Source organism: Drosophila ananassae, chromosome 3R (genome assembly GCF_017639315.1).
Source record: "Drosophila ananassae strain 14024-0371.13 chromosome 3R, ASM1763931v2, whole genome shotgun sequence".
Classification (NCBI taxonomy): domain Eukaryota; kingdom Metazoa; phylum Arthropoda; class Insecta; order Diptera; family Drosophilidae; genus Drosophila; species Drosophila ananassae.
The window spans coordinates 499,272-514,298 of NC_057930.1; the positions used below are offsets into that span (position 1 = coordinate 499,272).

At 41.5% G+C, this 15,027-nt stretch overlaps 1 long non-coding RNA gene across 1 annotated transcript; it reads right to left on the reverse strand.

Moving 5' to 3' along the window:
- Window positions 1-5,324: 5,324 nt before the first annotated feature.
- On the reverse strand, window positions 5,325-6,550 carry LOC123257359. Its single transcript, XR_006507426.1, has 3 exons — window positions 6,279-6,550; window positions 5,438-6,224; window positions 5,325-5,379 (listed from the first exon to the last, which is right to left on the reverse strand). It is a non-coding gene; the product is annotated as an uncharacterized LOC123257359 (long non-coding RNA).
- Between the last annotated feature and the right edge of the window lie 8,477 nt (window positions 6,551-15,027).

Here is a 15,027-nt window from a genome sequence, read left to right on the forward strand (position 1 = left end):
ACGTGTTAATGCCAATGTTAATGCCAGTGTCAGCCACCCCTGAGTCTGCTGACTCAGATTGCTTGTTCATGCATTTCGGCTTAGCTAGCTGGCCTTTACTTGCTTCGGTCAGTCGGTCATTCTTCCCGCTGATATTGCTGATTTCCGCTTCTGACGCCGTCTACTAGTTAGGGGTTATAAGGTTGGGTATTGTTTCATGCTTATTGCTAATTATTAATAGGTGTGCCAATAGGTTAATGGGTCTGATTTGTATTGCGACCATTAATTAGATCAGATTACTAAGTGTGAATATAGGGTAGTGGGTCTTGGTACTAGGTGCCAACATTCTTCCCCCCATTGAGGGACTCAATCCAACGCGGCTGGTCGTTGTGATTGGAGCGTCTCAGTGAACCATTGTGTACCCTTGCACTAGAAAAAATTGTGGATCTTAAAACTAATTACTCAAAATCTAATGTTAATACCAAAATACATTTGAAGCATGGGTAAGCTCTCCAACATTCATAAGATACCAATGATATGTCTATCCTCCCTGTTGTCTCCTTCGCCTTGTTGCGCGCCCTCGTAACCAAGACAAGGGTCATACAAGACTCTTGGTCCTTTCTTGGCCTTTCTTTTTGCTCCCTTTTGGAGATGCCTGTTACCCATGCCATACCCTCCTCCCTACATCCTTTAGAATTGGAGGTGACTTCAACTCCCTGAATTCCCTTGTTTACTGGCCCTTGCACTAAAGGTGGAGAACTATCGATGACGCTATCGACACTATCGATGGTTGGCCGCTATCGAGCCGCAATCGGTAGTGTCAGACACGTTCGATAGTGACCGAACCACTATCGATGGTACCTTCGATAGCTGGCGTCTCACATCGCTAAAATAATTTCAATATTCGCTTGTGTAAAAATTGAAAAATTTGGTGTAAAATTGACGGCAATGAAAAAGGAACTATTAAATATGGATCGCTTTTTAAAAAAGGTGTGCTTAATGTATTCTACACATTCGATAGTTCTCCACCTCTAAAACAAACCAAAAAGGGACTTGTAGGGTGGCCTACCACGAATTTTCAATGTCGTTTCAATAGGGCCACAGAAATTCACGCCACATATGGAGAATGGGCGGAGAGCACGGATTCGATCTAAGGGTAAGGCTCCCATGATTTGAGTCATCAGAAGAGGCTTGCATTTAAAAAAATAGCGTATGCATGACCGTACTATCTGACTGCAGATTTCCTCCGCGTTTACTGTCGAAACACGCAGTCGCAAGAGACTCACCAGTGCTCGTGGACCCAGATGAATATTCGACTCGTGCAAGTATCGGTCATACCTCTGGACAAATTGAGAGCGCTTCGTCAACAATACTGAAACTTGGTATCGTACGATATAGGAGCATTAGCTCCTAGCATTAGCAAAAACAAAAAAGCCAAGCCCAGCCTGTCAAGCTTTAAGGCCAAATGGATTTAGCTTCTGTAGACTGGGGCTAACAACAAGGTTTTTTCGAATATTTTTAATTTCCTCTGTATACTCGTGCTCTTGCACTATCTGGACAATTTTATTAAAAGCTCCTTGATATTCGACAGGTGAAGGTACACCATAGAAAGGAAATACTAATTTTGTACACTTCTTTATAAAGCGGAACATGTAAACGAACACTCTTAGCAGTTTTAAGTGAGAGGAAAATCCTTCTACCACCTCCAATAAATATGAAGTGGAGACCATTACGGTTAATTCGACGGCATTCTTCTTTGCTTCCATCTGCAAAATCTCTGGTGACGGATCAAGCCGGGGGCTCGTTGGCCACTTATCTTCCGGCTCCGTTAAAAACGATGGACCTGTGAACCAGATTGATTTTATCGTTTCCTTTACGTCTCCACCTCTTGACACAATATCTGCCGGGTTCTGTTTAGTTGGTACATGCCGAACCTGCTATCCTCTGACCACTCTTGAATCTCAGCAACTCTATTTGATATAAACGATGACAACGACGATGGATGGGAACGAATCCAATGAAGACAAACTTCCGAATCTGATCAATATACACTTTGTTCGATCTGTGCTTTGATAAGAGGTTTTCTTTGCGACAGAGGTCCGCGAGAAGGTGAGCGGCACATAACTCAAGACGGGGGAGCATCTTTGTCTTGAGCGGCGCTACTTTTGACTTTGCAGTCAACAATGAGACCTTACTACCTTCTGCAGACTTGCAACGGATATAGATGCAGGCTCCATAGGCTCTCATCGATGCGTCAGAGAAGGCATGAATTTCAATTGGTGACATTGGCTCACTCATCACAAATCTCGGTATTGAGATATCTTCTAACTGTGACAAGGCGAGCTGAATTTTGTTCCACGCTGATTCCAAATGCAGTGGAATTGACTCATCCCAATCTTGCTTATTAAGCCAAAGCTCCTACAACAGGATCTTTCCTTTAATAAGGATTAGGCTGTATAAGCCAAGGGGGTCAAATTGCTTGTCACCGACAGAATGTTCCGCTTAGTCGCCCTTTGATCCATGACTAAGTAGCAATTTCAAATTTAAACACATCTTTTTTGGGAACCCAAGCGATTCCTAATGCCTCAGATGTGAGTCCGAAGGTATTATTGGCTTAACGGTGCTCTTGGATGCAGTAACTTCAGGCGAGTTTTAAAACAACTTACTCAAGTCAAACCCAGCGTTTTGAAGAACCTGAGTTACTTCAGACTTAATTGTCTTTAGCTCCTCCACGCAACCAGTTCCCGTTAACGTGTCGACGACGTAAAAGTTAGACCCAATAACTTTAGCAGCCCGAGGGAATGTATTTTTCGCTAATTAACTCACTCTTCAAACACCTTATGGCCAGGAATGGGGCTGGTGCAGTGCCATATGTAACGGTGTTGAGCTTGCACAATTTCAAGGACTCAGATGGTTCTTTTCTCCACACTATCAACTGGTATGGCCTATCTGCTTCATTCACTATTACTTGGCGATACATCTTTTTTTGTCGGCTATCAGAGCGAATTTGTTTTGCCGAAACCGAAGAAGAGTTGAGTGCAGCTCTTTCTGAATTGTTGAACCAACCATTAACAAATCATTCAAACGTTTTTGTGTGGATGTCTTACAGGACGCATCAAAAACCGACTCGTTGTACTTTGAGGCTTAAGACACACTGGTGGGGTATTAAGTAGTTTGGAGCAGCAAAAACATCAATGCTTACAGGTAACATATGACCTGGGGATTCGTATTCTTCCATAAATTCCACATGCATTTTCTTTAAGTTCGGATCTCGAGATAATCTTGTCTCGAGCGACAAAAAACGGCGTTTGGCTATCTCGAATGAGTTTTTTAAAGTGAATTTTTTCAAATTGTGTTCTATCGATTCTAATATTTCTTCCTGGCAATTCAGGCTAGAGACCGGTTGTTAAGGAGGAATTTTCCGTGTATTTTCCCGATACTATCCATCCAAGAAGCGTTTTTTGTGGTATGGGATGGTTCGGACCTTGCTTTATTTGGCCAACGGACAAAAGTTCGAAAAATGACTCAGCTCCAATTAACATATCTGTCCGCTGAGGTTTATAAAAATATGGGTGGGTATGACGCGGAGTCAAGAAATGCTCGGGCAAATATCGGGTCGGGTCGGCACTTTTTGTTCGAACGCTTACGATCGACGTTGCTAACAATACCCTTTCTAGAGCCGACGCATGCAAAACATGTGAAGTAAAAGCGCCATCATTCGTTAACGCTGGAGGAGGATTTTCTGTTGGTGGTGGTAACGCTAAGTTATTTTCAGTCACTGCAAATCGGTGCAGAAGTTTATGGTGCGATCTTGCACAGATTTGACATCTAGTTGACGGTGTGACCTTTTCACAGACAATTTAGACAGAGAGATGCTGACTTGACAAACTCAAACCTTTTCATTACAGCAAGGCGAGCGAACGGACTGCACTGGGCCACAAAATGGTCTTGAGGGTTGCAAGCTGGTTTGGTGTTAGCAGAGGAGCAAGCCAATTAACTTATATTAAGTTGCTTACTAAACCCAGTTTTCTCCTGTTTTGTTTTGCCAGTCTCTTCAGCGGATATATGCTGGTACCTACGATTTAATACCTTTTCGAAATCGGACCACTGCGGCAATTCCTCATAATCCATAATCCTCGTATATTTGTTTTGCCTTGATAGTTCCTAAGGCTTCACCAGAAAGGCAAGAAATTAAATGATTAAATTTCTCAATAACAGGATTGTTCATATCTTTGTGTACCAAGGTCTCGAAAAGACATAAAATTTTTGAACTCCGAATTTCCACTGAATTTTGGTAATGCTTAGCTGGGAAGTCTAGCACGAGTTGGGGCTGCAGTAATTGCAGTAGCTGAGCGGGAGTCCTCAGCTGTACTGAAGGCATTAGGACATATTGAAGGCATAAGGACATAATCCTTGCCTTGGTTGTGATTGTTAATTCTTCCAACTCGGCTCCAAATTCATCCATTTCGTCTAACTGCTCGATCTGGTCTTGCAACTCATTTGATTTAGAAATTACCTCATCTTAAATCTGAAGCCTGCATTCTAGCTCGGTCTCTTCTAGAGGAAGTGATCCAGCTTCCAAACGTTCCTCTAACCGACGAATGTTTTTTACTTTAACATTTAATATTCTTTTTAAATCATGAAGGGTCGTGGAATTAATTTTGGGTTTATTACTCTCCATTCCATAATTATTTATTTTCTTTAAAGATGCAATTTAAATATTAAAAAATTATTTAAAATTTAATAAATAAATAAAATTTTAATATGTAAATAAAATTAAATAAATTTTAATTTGATTTCGGTACAAACAACGAAAACATTAATAATTAATTAATTTAATAAATTACTTTTATTTAAAATTTTTATTTTCAAGTAATTCTGTGAATTATAATTATTTATTTTTTATAATAAAAAATAAATTATTAATTTTCAACTAACGAAAACAATAATTAATCAATTAATTGACAGTCGAATAAATCTATAGTCGAGGCACTGACTTTTTAAATATTTGTTTGCCAGTGATTCCGAAAACAATATACCGAACAAAATTTTAGGGTATCGCTTCACGTGCATACATACAGCAGCGGATAACGGAGGGAGGCGAAAACGATAAGTTCACCGCTGCATCTATTTGTATGTACCAATTAATTATGCACAAATAAAATAAATTTTTGGCTGCTCTTTATTGATTTTATTGGCAAATATTTACAATATCGAGAACGAGGGGTAGGGGGCGACAGTGATTTTGGAATAATTTATGCGTCTTAATTTTGTCTACAGTCAATTGTTCATATTTATTGGCAATATTTTAATGAAATTTAAATAAAATTTTATTATTCACTTTAGCTCTACTATTTTGAAGTACGTATGCGCCAAGAATTGAAAGGAAGGTGCAATATTCTAGAAAAAGACGAATATTATTTTGTCTTTCTCGACTTTAAATTTTTGGCACAAATACCTGCGGTTCTGAGTTTGGATCCTTTAATCCTGCGGCTACTTTTCTAGTACATTCGATGGAGGTGTAGGGCATGGGGATGACGATGACTCCTTCACTCAAGGCGCTGAATCAATCCAGTTGATCAATAAAAAGTTGTTTCGCGACCCGAACTTTAAATTGTTTTATTTGTTTATTGTTTTCAAAGTTCACAGCATTACCGTCGCGAGCAACTTTTTATTTTTATTTTTGATTTCTATGTATTTGTTGTGTCACTGTCATTAGCTGCTTTAATTTATAAATTATAGTAAACAAGCCCACCCGGGGGCGCCAAAATGTTTAATGAGATTATTTTATCTCAAATATTTTAAAAATGAATGAGCGGCTGTTTACTAAAATTTCCACAACAACGAAAAAGAAAATTAGAAGCACTCGACTTAACGTTATAATTCGCTATAGTCAACCAAAAATAACTTAAGCTAATCTATTGCAGCGAAGCGGGGCGAATTCGCAAGAGAGCGCAACTGAGCTTTATTTCACTCCCGCTCCGCCCTATGCTAACATAGACTAGACTTCAATTTTTTCTTTCAACTTCAGTATTACTTATACTACTAATCTCATTATTCTACAAAATTGATTTGATAAATATTTTGTTCGTTATGTGTTTTTAATTAATTATACATTTTTTGTGTATTATGTGTATTACGTCTTTTTCATGTTTAAGTAGACTTCTAGATATGTTGCCCCCCGATTCCCCCTTTATGTGTGATATCACAGCATTGTTTTCAGGTAATAAAAATGTTAAGTTCAGCTGCCAATTTTTGACGATGTGTATATGCTCATTAATAAACTCAAGCTGTCTTACTATATTCAAGGTCAAATTCGCAACGCAATCTGCTGCTCTTCCTTTGCTTTTGTGATGTTTCTTTTGTTTTCGTCATTTGTGTTTGTCGATAATTTCGCATATTATTTTTTCGCTTATTTTTATGTTTTCATTTTTAATGGGTGCTTCTTGTAAGTGCGAATTTTCACGCATGCACGTCTTTGATGTTTGGTGCAAAGAAGAGGCCGTTAATGCAGAAAAAAATCGGAGAGTTACTAGTGTAATAGAAGAAAGCAATAAACACAAAGGCTACGCAGTTGACATGACAAAACTTAATAATTGCATTAGTTACATTTGAAAAAAATATACATATTATTAAAGGGAACTTTAGAACCTAATTTCATTATATTATATTTTTAAAAGCTTATAGGAAGGGAGAGAGGAGTTACATTTTTAAACTCTAAATAATTTAAATACAAATAAATTGGATGCCTAATAATGAAATTTTAGCACTGTAATTCCACTGGTAAGTAAGCAAGTATTTTTGAGCACCGTTGCCATATAATACTACTTCCATACTTACTACGGTGCTATGAGAGCTTTAGGATACAGTCGTCTGATGTATGTAATTTTTTTACTATATATTAAAAATATTTTTTTAGATTTTTAAAAAAATTTCAAATTCATATCTCAACGGAAAAAATGTTGGGCCATACGGCTCCATACAAGCTCAACCACTGTACATTAGAGTCTGAAGGTCCACCATATATTCCTTGAACGGTTCTCCTCGTCGCTGCCCTACCTGGTCTGCCATTTTTTCAAAATACCTTTTCGGCAGAAAAAAAGCCTCGAAGCTCCTTCTAAACTCCTTCCATGTTGGCCACTCCTCATCGTTCATTATGAACCATATCTGTGTTCTGCCCTGGAGTGCCGGCATTGTCCGCGGGATCGTGTTTATTTCAAAATCGTCCAAATTTCTGCTGGGACACCGAGCTCTTTACACACTTCGCTAAACTCCTCCTTGCCAAGCGCGTATATCCAGTTTTTTTCCCCATATTGAAGCTGCGTTACTTCTAGACTAGGAAGCAATCACGTAGCTTGGGCGCTAGGTGTAACGAACTGTTTTTACTGGTTGGTGCTCGCACAAGGCTGCCCCTCTCTTGCCCCTCTCCTGGTTACAAAGGGTAAATCTCACCGTCTGCTCGGCTCAGCCGATCGACCGTTCGTCCTCCCGTCGTTCCCCGGTCATCGTTCCGGATTGGTGCCAATACACACGCCCTCCCAAAGCTTGCGCCCAGCAGGACGTGTGGTCTTGGTGCCTGGCGCCGAAACGGCTCACGGTTCCCTCCGTCTGGACTCACGTGCTCCAGTTGCGGGGCCTAGGCTGCCCCTCTCTTGCCGCTGACGCTGCTTCCGTTGCTGCTCTTCTGTCGTCACCGCCGCTCCTGTCACGGCTCTTGTCGCTGTCGCTGCTCCTGTTCTTGGTTGTCGCTGCTTTTCTTCTGTGGCCGGCAGCTAATCCGTGATATATAGGCTCACCTCCCAGGCATACGCTGGGCAGGATACGCTTCTTGGTGCCTGGCGGCCGGATCAGGGCACGAATGGCCTACCTACCCTACAGGATGCGCCACCGGTTGCGTTCGCCACTCGCCACCAAACACCTGCGTGCCTGGATCAGGAGTCTCTCAAATTGACCGGGATGTCCCTGTTTGGTTTCACTGTTTGGCTCGGGAACGCTGGCTACCTCTCGCTTTACAGGATCACACCTGGTCGTAACGGTCAGGTATCGACAAGGCATAAGCCAGGCCGACATAGCTATCGCTATGACACCAGGATACCTGTCGTGTCCGGGAATAAACCAGCCCGATTCGATTCACCCTTGGGCTTCAGTTCCGCCGCGGATCCTTCATCCTTTTTCCACTTGCTCCTTGACTTGCTCCTTGTTCGATGACTCGCGTACAGCCGCCGGATTTACCCACAGGGGGTCCTTGAGCCACGGATCACGGATCCTTGCGCACTCGCTCTACATCCCGCACTTGAGACTGTCGGACTTACCCACAGGGGGTCCTTCAGCCTATACTCCTAATTCCTCCAAGGAAAATTTCTCGCTTGAATGTTAGACTTACCCACGGAGGTCTTTCAATCAACTCTTCCAGCTTCCCTAGAAGACTCGGCTTTGATTTGCTCCTGATTGTAGCACCTGAGGCTCCCGTAGTTTGCTGTAGTGCATCCTCTGGAGAGATTCTATGCATGATGACGTGAAGGTTTTTAGGATCGACACTGTGACTTATGGAACAAAGCCAGCGCCTTTTCTCTCCATTCGCTCAATGCACCTGCTGGCAAAGGATGAAGGGGCCGGTTTTCCTGTTGGCTTTCATGTTGTCCTCGAGAACTTTTATGTGGACGACCTCATATCTGGTGCCTCAACGAAGGCCAAAGCGATTGAGATAATAGCTCAGACATTGGGCCTGTTGAAGAGGGGTCAGTTTCAATTAAGGAAATGGTACTCCAACATCCCAGAGGTTTTGGAAGGAGTACCCGAAAGTGATAAGAAGTCATACTTAAAATTTGACGATGGCAGTCCGTTCACAAAGACTCTTTCATTATCTTGGTATCCTTCTGCTGACCTTCTGTTGTTTCCTTTCAAGCTCTTCAGCCTACCGCCAAACCAACTATTGCTCGGTTTTATGATCCGATGGGCTTGGTAGGTCCTCTCGTCACCAGGGCAAAAATCTTATCCTTAAACCAAACTCAGTGAATTAAGTTTCCTCGTTTAGTCATTCCCTGCCAAGAAAAGGTTGCGTATGGATCTTGTGTATATGTATTGTCAGGGTCTGATTGTCGGCTGTTATACTCAAAGAGTCGAGTGACACCCATAAAAACTCAGACAATACCTAAGCTGAAACTATCTGGAGCTGAGTTACTAGCAAGACTGATGGCTGAAGTTTCTGATCTTCGAAGATATAAAGGAGATTATTATTGTTGGTGATTATAAATTTTGTCACCGCATCCGTCACGAAGGAATTTCTGTCCAGGATCCCCAAGAAGGAACCCATCTGCTTTTGCGTGTCATCCAGCTTACCTAGTTTAAGGAAGAGATAAGCTTACTAAAATCGGGCAGATTGATTCCACCCTCAGGCCCGCTTGTCTGGCTTGCTCCTTTTGTGGATGATGCTGGTTTGCTTCGTGTTGACAGGCGATTGCGGAACTCTGCGCTGGATTTTGATGAACATCATCCGATCATTCTTCCCAGAGGCCATCCCGTCACTTCGGCTATAGTGACTCAATTTTTGAGAAGAACCTGTACTCTGGCCCTCGGGCACTAATTGCGAAAATCCGGGCCGTATCAAATGTTTTCATTTGCTTAAGTATTTGCATAGTCAAGTACCTTTCTACAGCTTTATTCCTGAGCGCGCTCCAATGGTTTATTTGAACGTGACGTAAACCCAGACAGATATAGTCGGATAATGGTAACAATTTTGTTAGTGCCAAGAATGAGCTGATCGAGTCGAAGCGAAGCCAGGGGGAGCGGTTTATTCCTCTACGCTCTCCCCATTTTGGCGGTCTGTGGGAAGCAGCAGTAAAGACGGCGAAACACCACCTATATCGGGCAGTTGGTCCCGCAATTCTTTGCTTCGAGGAATTGAGGACTTTGTTATGCCGCATAGCCTCAATCATTAATTCCAGGCCTCTTGTGTCGATTTCAGACCTAGATATGCGAACTCCGGCTCATTTTCTAAATGGCAGCCAGCCCTCAACGTTCATCTAACCGGACCTTACTGCACTAAACTTCAAACGTCTGGATGGGTGGTAGAGAGTCTAATTCTTGCTGTAAGTTTTCTGGGCGCGTTGGAAGAGGGGGTCTCTGACGCTGTAGTCTCTGTTGGTGACATAGTCCTTGTAAAAGATGAGAATCTACCCCCAATGAAGATGCCTCTGGCCAGGATACTGGAGCTGGTTCCTGGGCGTGACGGAGTGAACCGTGTAGCCATACTTAAGACAGCGGTTGCAACGACTAAGCGTGCGGTATCAAGGTTGTGTCTACTGCCCATCAAGGATTCTATTGAAGGTCCAGCCTTCAATGGGGAAGGATGTAGGATGTTCCCAAAATAAAATATTGGAAATTGAATTGAAATTGAAGCGTGAAATCGTCCATTTATTCGGCCGCTATTATAAAATATTAATAGAGTAACACTAGTATTCAAGGAAGGGAGATTCTTACGGGCATGGCATTTTTTCCGCTGATGGTAATTAGATTCATGTTTGTCTGGTATTGTCTGGGCTTTTTTCGCTTATTGATAGCATATCTTAAAAACCATTATGTATGGCTTAGAAACACTTACATGCAGTCCATCCGCGCCGAAAGGCCTTCCGTTCCTGATGAATTTGAAACTGGGTTATTTTCCCTTAGATAAATTAACTCCTGTAAGCGAACATACCTATCCGGGCACTGGGCAAGATGAATTGGTTAATTGCTCGCACTCTTACTAATGACGGAACGTATCACGTGTGCAACACGGTTAAGTTGAACTGCCGTTACTTCCAATTAATTTGTTTTTTTATTTTTTTCGAAAGTCACGTGGGACAAAGCACGGCTGCTATAGAAAATTTCCAACCATATGGTATTGGGAAATGTAGATGAAAGAAAGAAACTTTGCTTTGGCCTTTTATATTCCAATTCAGAGAACTTCTAGGCGTTGCTTTCAGAAAACGTAAAGTTGTCTGCGATTTCCGAGTCTCCAAAAGTTCCAGGGCTGCCTCACTTTAACTTCTTATTGGCTGTTTCCAAATTTCCCTCACTGGATACAAAATTGTCAGAAGGGATCGGTTATTACCACTACGTGATGGACTACATTGGAATGGAATCCAAGTCAGCTTGCACTTATTTCCACTTAGACTGTGTGGTAACATCTACCTTCTGCAACAACACCTGGATTATGGTGCACCTAGACAGGGCTAGCATATGCCTTGTCGCTGATGGCCCTTAGATGCAGTATCTCATCAACATGAGCTTGAAAAATGAGCCGGCGATTACTGAACCTTTTCTTTAGCAGCTGCAATGCGACGTCATAGTTTCTTTCCGTCAGCATCAAAAAATGAGAAGTCTCCAAATCAGACTCACGAAGGCAGGACCGCAACCGTTAAAGCACCTCCACCCGACTTATAAATGGGTTTGTGTCCACGATGGTAGGGAACACTTCGCATAACATCCACTAAAAGTATGGAACGGCAGCAGCGGCAAAGCCGGGAAGGTTCTGCCAAACGACGCATAGAAATTGGTTTCGGAAGTTGCCCATTCCGAATCAGGACCAGGAGTAGCTTCAACACCAGCAGCAGAAATAACAGCAAGGATGGAATCAAAAGACTCCGATGCAAATGGGCGGAGGCGGTGGTCCTGCGCCGTCACCACCGCGGCCGCCTTTCGGGGCTCCCTTCCAGTCATATCAGTCCTATGAACGGTCCAGACGGACTAATGACCGGACGTGGGCGAGGCAGAGGACGGGGCTGAACGGACCCGGTCCGAACGGTCCCTTAGGCCGCCATTTTGTGATAACGAAATTCGGTTTTTAAATACATATATTGATCGGCGCCTCTACATAGATTATCAAATTGTGTGAGGAACTTCGACTTTATGAATTATGGAACCTGAATAAATTGGAGTTGTGGCCGGTTCTGGCGTCTGTCCGGTTTTCGAGAATCGGTGTATGAATGTTATTGTTATTGGTTCTAAGACAGCACTATGGCAAAATTTGATGTGTAGGTAAAGTCAGAAGTCCTTCGAAAAGTCTAGGTACATTTATGTTACATTCCTAAAGGTTATTTATTATTTATTATTTATTATTTATTATTTATTATTTATTATTTATTATTTATTATTTATTATTTATTATTTATTATTTATTATTTATTATTTATTATTTATTATTTATTATTTATTATTTATTATTTATTATTTATTATTTATTATTTATTATTTATTATTTATTATTTATTATTTATTATTTATTATTTATTATTTATTATTTATTATTTATTATTTATTATTTATTATTCGCAAAGGGTATTATAATTTTGGTCAAAACTTTGCATTCATCCTTCTTTTGCTTTTAGGAAATATATAAGTCGGAACGATCGGTATAAGTCGACTATATCCTTTACATTTCATATAAATGAATTATCGGAATCGGCAGAATTGTTTTTTAAGCTAGATGGATGCGACTTTCTACGGCAACCTAATCTGCCAAATTTCATCGGCCGACTATATTCTACAGCTGCCATGTAACTGAACAATTTGAAATGGCACAACCTTGCTCTTTAAAAAGGCGCTTGGGACTGTTTTCAACATATTTATTAGAAAACTGATTTGATGGTAAAATTTTCATAAGGATCGGCCAACTATATACGATCCGATATATATAAAAAAATATAATATGCTGCTATCTAACTGCAAGGGTATATAAATACCCTGTTTTCTGTTTTTCTGAAAATATTCTGTTTTTTCATTATTTCCTTCTACTGAGTTTACTGTGAAATTGTTACTATTGGGTTTTTAATTAATACTAGTTTCACTTGAATCGAGTTTTGATTTGAGCTCGTGTCGATTAAAAATTTCAGACATTTTCTGTTAACCATAGTTACCTTAAAATAGGGTAGAGATATAAGGTTTATTCTTAAAAATTATTTTTTTATTTTATAAACGTTGCTTTTATTTCTTGAATCCTCTCTTTGGTAGACTAACGATCAGTCATGTTGACTGATACAGAGAGGCCCTAGACGGCCCTAAAAATCGATTACTGGGTTGGAAGGTCGTTGCGTCACAGGCGGGGATTTTGCTTACGAATTTCGTCATTCACTGCTATGATGCCCAGATACCGGTGGATGTTTTCGTTGCGAACATACCAAGGTGCCTCAGTGATAGTTCTCAAGATTTTTGATTGTGCGCGCTGACGGCCCTAGAATCGATTACTGGGTTGGAAGGTCGTTGCGTCACAGGCGGGGATTTTGCTTTTGCATTTCGTCTTTCACTGCGAGGATGCCCAGATCCCGATTTCCGTTGAGAACATACCAAGGTGCCCCAGTGATAGTTCTCAAGATTTTTCATTGTGCGCGCTGTATGATGTCCTCCACAGCTGGGAGCCATACGTCCAGATTGGCTTTAGGACTGAATTGTAGAGTAGTAGCTTGTAGTCCAGGCACAGAGGGGGTCGTGAGTTTATGATCCAGTGGAGGCTGCTGGTTTTCAGTTGTAGGTGCACCTTCTTGCATTCGATGTGCTTACACCAGGTTAGTCGTCTATCAAGGTGGACGCCAAGGTACTTCGTTAGCTTGAGGGATCTGAATACCGTTTAGTGAAACGAAGTCGCCCGAAGTAGTCGCCCGAAGTAGCTGTGTTGCATCTCACGGAAAATACCCTATTGTAGAGGTCATACCTTTTCCAGTAGCTTGTGGGTGTATGTTGGAAAATATGTTTTTATTTTGTGCATGAGTCCATTAAGCCAAACTCGGTCGAAAGCTTGAGATACATCGAGAAAAATAGCGCTACAGTATTCTCACTGTTCTAAGGCTGAGCGTATTTCGGATGTTAATCTGTTCACTTGCTCGATGGTTCCGTGATTTCTTCGGAAGCCAAATTGGTGTGCCGGGATAATTTTGCAAGCTTTTAGATGTGGTATTATTGGAGTTAACAAGCATTTTTAAGACAACAACAATTAAGACAAACAAGATAGATGGCTTATTGGTCTGTACGATGACGGTGTTGTATGGTCTTTTCCAGGCTTCGGTATCATTATAATTATGGATTTCTTCCACTTTTTTGGGAAATTGCAAAAATTAATGATACCATTAAAGAGTTTGCAGACGACCTCTATAGCGACATTTGGAAGTTCGATCAGCATCTTTGGCGTCAGTAAGTCACCACCGGGAGCCTTGTTTGGTTTTAGCCCTCTTATGGCTTTTTTGATTTCGTTCGGCGGAATGAAGGTGCAGTTGACTGAGGGGTATCCTCTGGCTGAATGACTGGCAAGAAGGAATGAATTTGAGGCAGGGTTTGGCTGGAAGACACTTTCGAGATGTGTAGTAAATGTTTCAGCTCGGTCTTCGTCGCTGCGAGCCCAGCATCTCGAAGAGTTTTCTTATCGGGGTGGTCGTTTCGATTGGGGCTCTAAGATTTGGGTGAGCCTCCACATGGGATACTTTGTGCTTGTGCTTTGAAGCTGATGATCTGTTTTGTTTTTCCAATCACGACCTGTTTTCTCGTACGAGCTGTTCAAGTTGCTGATTGGATTTGTAGTATTTGTTTTGGTGTACTTCCTTCCCTTGAGGAGTAGAGATTTAGCTGCCGCAACATGTACTTCTTCCAGGGCGCTCGAAGTGTAATCGATGTCCGATTCCATGTTAAACTCCGGAGAGGGATCTATGGGGGCACTCACGTACTTTTTGTATTTAAACCAGTTCGTTTTTGGCGACGTCAGTCTGAGGGGGTGGTTCGGTTATTTCTGGGGCTTTGAAGAAGCGTTAAAAGCACAGGCGGGTGGTCTGATGATAAGTCCGAGATTGCTTTTTTGTCACCGCAAAATCAAGTATGCCAGTATGTGGGAGTTCCATAGGAAACATAATTAAGTTTATTTCTCACATTTATAATTACATTGTACCATTGCCTTCCTCTGGGAGTCACTAGACGTGATCTCCAGTGCGTTGTGTTGGTTGGGCGTTGTAGTCTCCTGCGGCTATAAAACAATCCCAAGGTGAATTGTAGAAGTCCATATTTGTCCTTCCGAGATTGAGAAACGAT